We start from the raw sequence: 6195 nt of genomic DNA on the forward strand, positions 1-6195 counted from the left end.
CTACACACGGACATCACCAGACAGTCAACACTGAGATCAGATTGATTATGTTCTTTGCAGCCAAAGATGGAGAAGCTCTATACGGTCAGCAAAAACAAGACTGGGAGCTGACTGTGGCTCAGATCATGAACTGCTTATTGGCAAATTCAGACTTAAATTGAAGAAAGTAGGGAAAACCACTAGACCATTCAGGTATGACCTAAATCAAATCCCTGACAGTGAAAGTGAGAAATAGACTCAAGGGATTAGATCTGATAGACAGAGTGCCTGAAGAATTATGGACAGAGGTTAATGACATTGTACAGGAGGCAAGAATCAAGACCATCCCCAAGAAAAAGAAATGCAAAAAGGCAAAATGGTTGTCTGAGGAGGCCTTACAAATTGCTGAGAAAAGAAGAGAAGCAAAAGGCAAAGGAGAAAAGGAAAGATATACCCATCTGAGTGCAGAGTTCCAAAGAATAGCAAGGAGAGATAAGAAAGCCTTCCTCAGTGATCAATGCAAAGAAATATGCAGAGTACATCATGTGAAATGCCGGGCTGGATAAAGCACAAGCTGGAATCAAGATTGCTGGGAGAAATATCAATAATCTCAGATATGCAGATAACACCATCCTTATGGCAGAAAGCAAAGAAGAACTAAAGAGCCTCTTGATGAAAGTGAAAGAGGAAGTAAAAAAGCTGACTTAAAGCTCAACATTCAAAAAGCAAAGATCATGGCATCTGGCCCCATCATTTCATGGCAAATAGATGGGGAAGAAGTGACAGATGTTATTTTCTTGGGCTCCAAAATCACTGCAGATGGTGACTGTAGCCATAAAATTAAAAGATGCTTGCTTCTTGGAAGAAAAGCTATGACAAAGCTAGACAGCATATTAAAAAGCAGAGACATTACTTTGTCCACAAAGGTCCGTCTAGTCAAAGCTATAGTTTTTTCAGTAGTCATGTATGGATGTGAGAGTTGGACTAGAAAGAAAGCTGAGTGCCGAAGAATTGATGCTTTTCAACTGTGGTGTTGGAGAAGACTCTTGAGAGTCCCTTGGACTGCAAGGAGATCCAACTAGTCAATCCTAAAGGAAATCAGTCCTGAATATTCATTGGAAGGATTGATGCTAAAGCTGAAACTCCAATATTTTGGCCCCCTGATTCGAAGAACTGACTCATTTGAAAAGACTCTGATGCTGGGAAAGATTGAAGGCAGGAGGAGAAGGGGACAACAGAGGATGAGATGGTTGGACGACATCACCGACTCAATGGACTTGCGTTTGAGTAAACTCCGGGAGTTGGTGATGGACAGGGAAGCCTGGCTTGCTGCAGTCCATGGGGGTCTCAAAGAGTCAGACACGACTGAGCGACTGAACTGAACTGAATTGTATGATCTAGCAGTTTTACTCCTATATTTTTATCCAAAGATTTATATACAAGTGTCCATAGAAGCCTTATTCATAATAACCAAAAAAAGGAAATGACTGAAATGTCCAGGGACAGGTAAAGGAAGAAACTCATTGTGATAGTCATATAACAGAATACTACTCAGCCGTAAGAAGGAACAAACTAGTAATGCACACAACCACAAGGATGTCTCTCAAAAACACCAGGCTGAACAAAAGAAACCAGACACAAAGGAACGTACACCTCCAAAGAAGACTAACCTGACCAGGGATGGGAAGTGAGGATTACTAGAAAGAAGCACAGGGAAACTTTGGGGGTAACAGAAAAATTCTATACCTCATTGTAGTGGTGATCACATAGTACACACTTTTTCCAAAGCTCATCAAACTGTTTGCTTAAAACAGGTACATTTTATTGAGTGAGAATTACACCTCAATAAAGTTTGTTTGTTTGTTTGTTTCCAATGAATGTGGGCAAAAGGTTAACAAACCATTTCCTCTTCTGCTTGAGAATGTGATCTTTGGTTAACTCTCTAGCTATGTTCCCTGGTAACCAGATACAGGTAGAGTGTTAATGATTTAAAAAGGGACACTGCTTATGGTAACAATCACCCCTATTGGAAGCTGCGTGTAGACAGGGAGAAACTAGAAATGAACCATGAATGCCTGAGAAAAGCCATAACCCTGAGCTTCCTGGAGGAAAGTGACGCCTGAAGCAGAGCATGTCCCTTACGGAAACTCTGGAAGCTAGGTCTATGCAATTGTTGCAAGATATATGGCTCCTGTGAGGTGTAGGATTTGGAAGCCCTGCCCAGTGTGGATCTCATCCTCTTGTGTGTGGGCTAGCACCTAAGATCCACACATGCAGTCTTGATGGCTATATAAACTGCTCCATGGGAACCTCCCTGGTGGTGCAGAGACTAAGACTCCGTGCTCCCAGTTCAGGGGGCGCAGGTTCAATCCCCGGTCAGGGAACTAGATCCCACATGCAGCAATTAAGGGTTCCCCTGCCTCAACTAAAGATCCCACGTGCCACAACTTGAGACCTGGTGCAGCCAAATAAATAAACAAATAAATACTTTTTTAAAAGATCACTCCACGATTGCTTCAGAAAAAGATGATTGTAGCCCCACTGCTGGCCATCTGTGTTCCCTGCATGTCTGAACAGATGGTTGCAAGGGTGGTCTTTGGTCGTCTTAAAGATGGAGCTGGATATTTAATAGACTGAGAAGACCCCCTGATAGACACGGCAATGTGTATCTCACAAATGGCCACGAAACATGATGACACGTTTATCTCATAAATTATCAAGGGATTGCACATCTAGTCCTAAAGCAGTGCCAGGCACAAAGTAAGCACTCAATAGACATTTGTTGACTGGCTGAATGAAATCAAGACTGCAATGAGATATTAGTTAATATCAACTGGAAAAAAAATCAAGAAGTCTGACAACACTGAGTTCTGGAGAAGATATACAGCAGCTGGATCACTTCACACTTTGCTGGTAAGTAAGTCAAACATCAAATCACTCCTCTGGGATGAGCCCCTGACACCCCACCAGGGCCAGATGGCCTTTGCTGCAGTGTCCCCAGTCAAGCCCTCGCCTGCCGTGTGCTCACTGTCTGCCTGTTGGCCTGTGTGCCCCACTGTAATTCTCCGTAAAGTGTGTGGTACCGTCACAGTCACCTGGGTGCCCAGCAGGGTACACGGCACACAGCTGGTGCTCAATAAGTCTCGTCCTTGTTGGATTGCCTTGTGTATTTAAGAGCACACAGCACTGTCAGAGTCCAGTGTGGAGGTGCGGTTGCATGGGAGAGCTCCCTCAAGGTGCAGGTGACACCCACAGCAAAAGGATTAGTCCTCCCAAGGATTCTCTCAAGGGGCCTGGGAGAGTGTCCCGGCCGCCGGGAGAAGCACTCCATCCTAGGGACGTCGGGAGGCAGCAGGCAGGATGCTGAGCATCAGTTCACAGACTGTGGCTTCCAGAGGTTCTGGAACCACCAGAGTCCAGCAACAGCTCCACTGTGTCCAACCAGCACAGGAAAAGCCACAAGGCTTTTGAGGAAAATGGGGCTAGAAGCACAGTATGCAAAAATGTCACCAACGATACACTCAAAAAGTCTTAACAACGTGGTAAAAATGACAACCCAGGTTTACACATGTTACATGGTTAAAAAATACAGGAATACTACAATAAATGTGGGATTTACCTTGGTGAAGCCAGTTTACAGAAGTCGGTGGGGGAAAGGTTGTGGCTTATGGGTTATTGTGAAGTGTCTGAAATTGGATGGGAAAGTGTAACATGGACGTAGGGAGTGTGGCTCTGCACATTGCTGACTGGTGAACTGAAGTGGCTGGCAGATGTCTGAGGTGTGTGCCTTGCACCTTTCTAGGTGGTTGTGGTCCATTCAGCTGGGTCCAGTTTTTACTTTCTGTTTTCACCTATTTCTCATAAACAAAATTTCACGTAAACAAAGGAAGTTTGAGACTTCCCAGGAGGTCCAGTGGTGAAGACACCACGCATCTACTGCAGAAGGCATGGATTTGATCCCTGGTCAGGAAACATAGATCCCCCATGCCACACAGTGCAGCCAAAAAGAGAGAAAAAGAAATCTGGCTGTGTTCAAATTGTTCCCAAATATATCAATCATGTTGAAACAAATTCACATTTTCAAAACAAGCATTTTAGCCAAATTGTATTTTTTTAGGATTCCCTCCTATAACCAGATTTTTTTCAGTAATATCACAAACTAAGAGATCTAGCTGAACCAAATAAGGGTACTCACCCCATGGACAGAGGACCCCTGGTGGGCTTGCAACCCCATAGGGTTGCAAAAAAGTCTGACACAACTTAGAGACTAAATAACAACAACAACTACATCATGAAATTGTATCATGAAATTCCTCAGGCTGTGGCCCAAGGACCCACACAGGCTGAAGAGGGTCCTGGGATCAGAGTCTTCACCTGAGGGATGTCGGCCATAAGTGCTGTGGTGGAAGATGCTAGGGAGAGAGGGTTGGAGCAGGGAGGCTGAACATTGATTGGCCCAAGTAGGTGTCCATCACCATCACCAAGCAAATGAGCCTAGCTCTAGAAAGGGCCTCAGGTCACAAACCCGGGACTCCAGGGCAGATTCTGAGGAAACTGATTTGGGGAAGTCTTTACTTCTCGTCCGCTGCAGAAGGGAAGAGAGAAGAGACATGTTCCTAGGGTGAGGCAGTAAGGGGCTGGCCAAAAAAATCACAGGAAGAAGTAGGGGCAAGTGTGCCACCCAGATCCAGCCAGAGCCCAGGTGACGGTGAACAAGCTGACCCCTGGCCCAGATCCTCACCCAGGGCTCACTTGCAGGCATGGGAGCTGGGGAGGCCTCCGGGCCAAGGGCAAGGAGGCCTGAGTGGCAGATGATGGAGATGGCCAATGCCCTCAGGTTGGACTCTAATCCTGTGTCATTCCCACTATCTGACCCTCAGCTTGGTGACCTTATCAGCGCAACCCGGTGTGTGCCTGCCGGCCTCAAGTTGCTCACATTACAGCAGCTATTCCTCTGCGAGCCCTGAGCGTAGGCAGATGAAGATCCCAAGTGTCCAAAGTCTGTCACCACAACTGGGTGTTGAGCCCTACATGCAGGCCCTGACCTCACCTCTGGGTCATCTGACTCTCAAGACAAACTCACTCCCCAAAGGTGACAGCCCTGCCTGCCGTGACCTCATGGTGTCTCTCCCAGCCAGCCAGCAAAAGGCAAGCGAAGATTTAAACACTGCTCTCCAGGTTCAGGCCTAAAACCAGGTGGCCCTGTCCCCTGCCACTTCCCTCCATGCTCACAGAGACTCCTGATGAAAGGCCCCCGACGGTTCTACTCAGATTGGGCTGAGCTGAGGGTTGGGAGCAGATCTGCCCTCAGCTGCAGAGCTGGCCAGGGCCTGTCGCAGAGGCACCTGGAGCACGGGATGGACATGGCTCACAGGAGCTGTGCAAGGGCTGGGGAGGCATGTGGCAGGCAGAAGCTGGTGTGTACAAGGAGGTGCAGGTGGGGAGGGGCGGGGAGGCGGGGACGTCGGGACATTACCCAGAGGCCGAGGAGCAAGGGCAGCGGCAGGGCCAGGCAGGGCCCATGAACTTGCTCTGTGGGGCTCATTTAGAGCCCAGGAAGTGCTGGAAGTGGACCCAAGGACCTAACAGTGGCGAAGGTCCTGCAGACCCCGTCCCAGGTCATATCATCATGTGAACTGCCTATTAAGTTCCTTCTTCTACTCAACAACCTCTGAGCCTCAGCATCTCACCAGGTCTAAGATCCAAAGTCCCTGTGTTCCCCTCGACACCTCACCTCTGCCTCTACGTGGCCACCTCTTCAGGGCTCGTTCCCCTCCACCTTGCAGGCCTGCTGGCTGGTCTTCAAAAGTGCACCACATCTGCTCGTATGCCCAGGGCCTTTGCACTGGCTGTCCCTCCATCAGGAAGGTTTTGCCCTCAACACCCTCACTTCCTGCCACACACGCACCTCCAGTCTCCTCCCAAGAGCTGCCTGTCAGAGAGGCCCTCTGACCTCTCTGCACTGCGGGCCTCAACTCCACCTACTCACCCTTCCCCATATCACTCCTCCTCCCGCCGCCCTGCATCACCACCACCTCACCTCCTTCTCTCAGTCGCTGGCCCACGCACCCGCCAGCAGGCAGCAGGCGTCTGCCGGGTTCTGGGCAGCGGTGAGAGATGGCAGCGACGCCGGCAGTGGGGCAGATAACCGAATGCATGGTCCTGACAGAAGTCTTGCGAGACACCGTCATGAGCTGGCTGACGGGGACTGAGGCT

Source organism: Muntiacus reevesi, chromosome 12, assembly GCF_963930625.1.
Source record: "Muntiacus reevesi chromosome 12, mMunRee1.1, whole genome shotgun sequence".
In the NCBI taxonomy this organism is placed as follows: domain Eukaryota; kingdom Metazoa; phylum Chordata; class Mammalia; order Artiodactyla; family Cervidae; genus Muntiacus; species Muntiacus reevesi.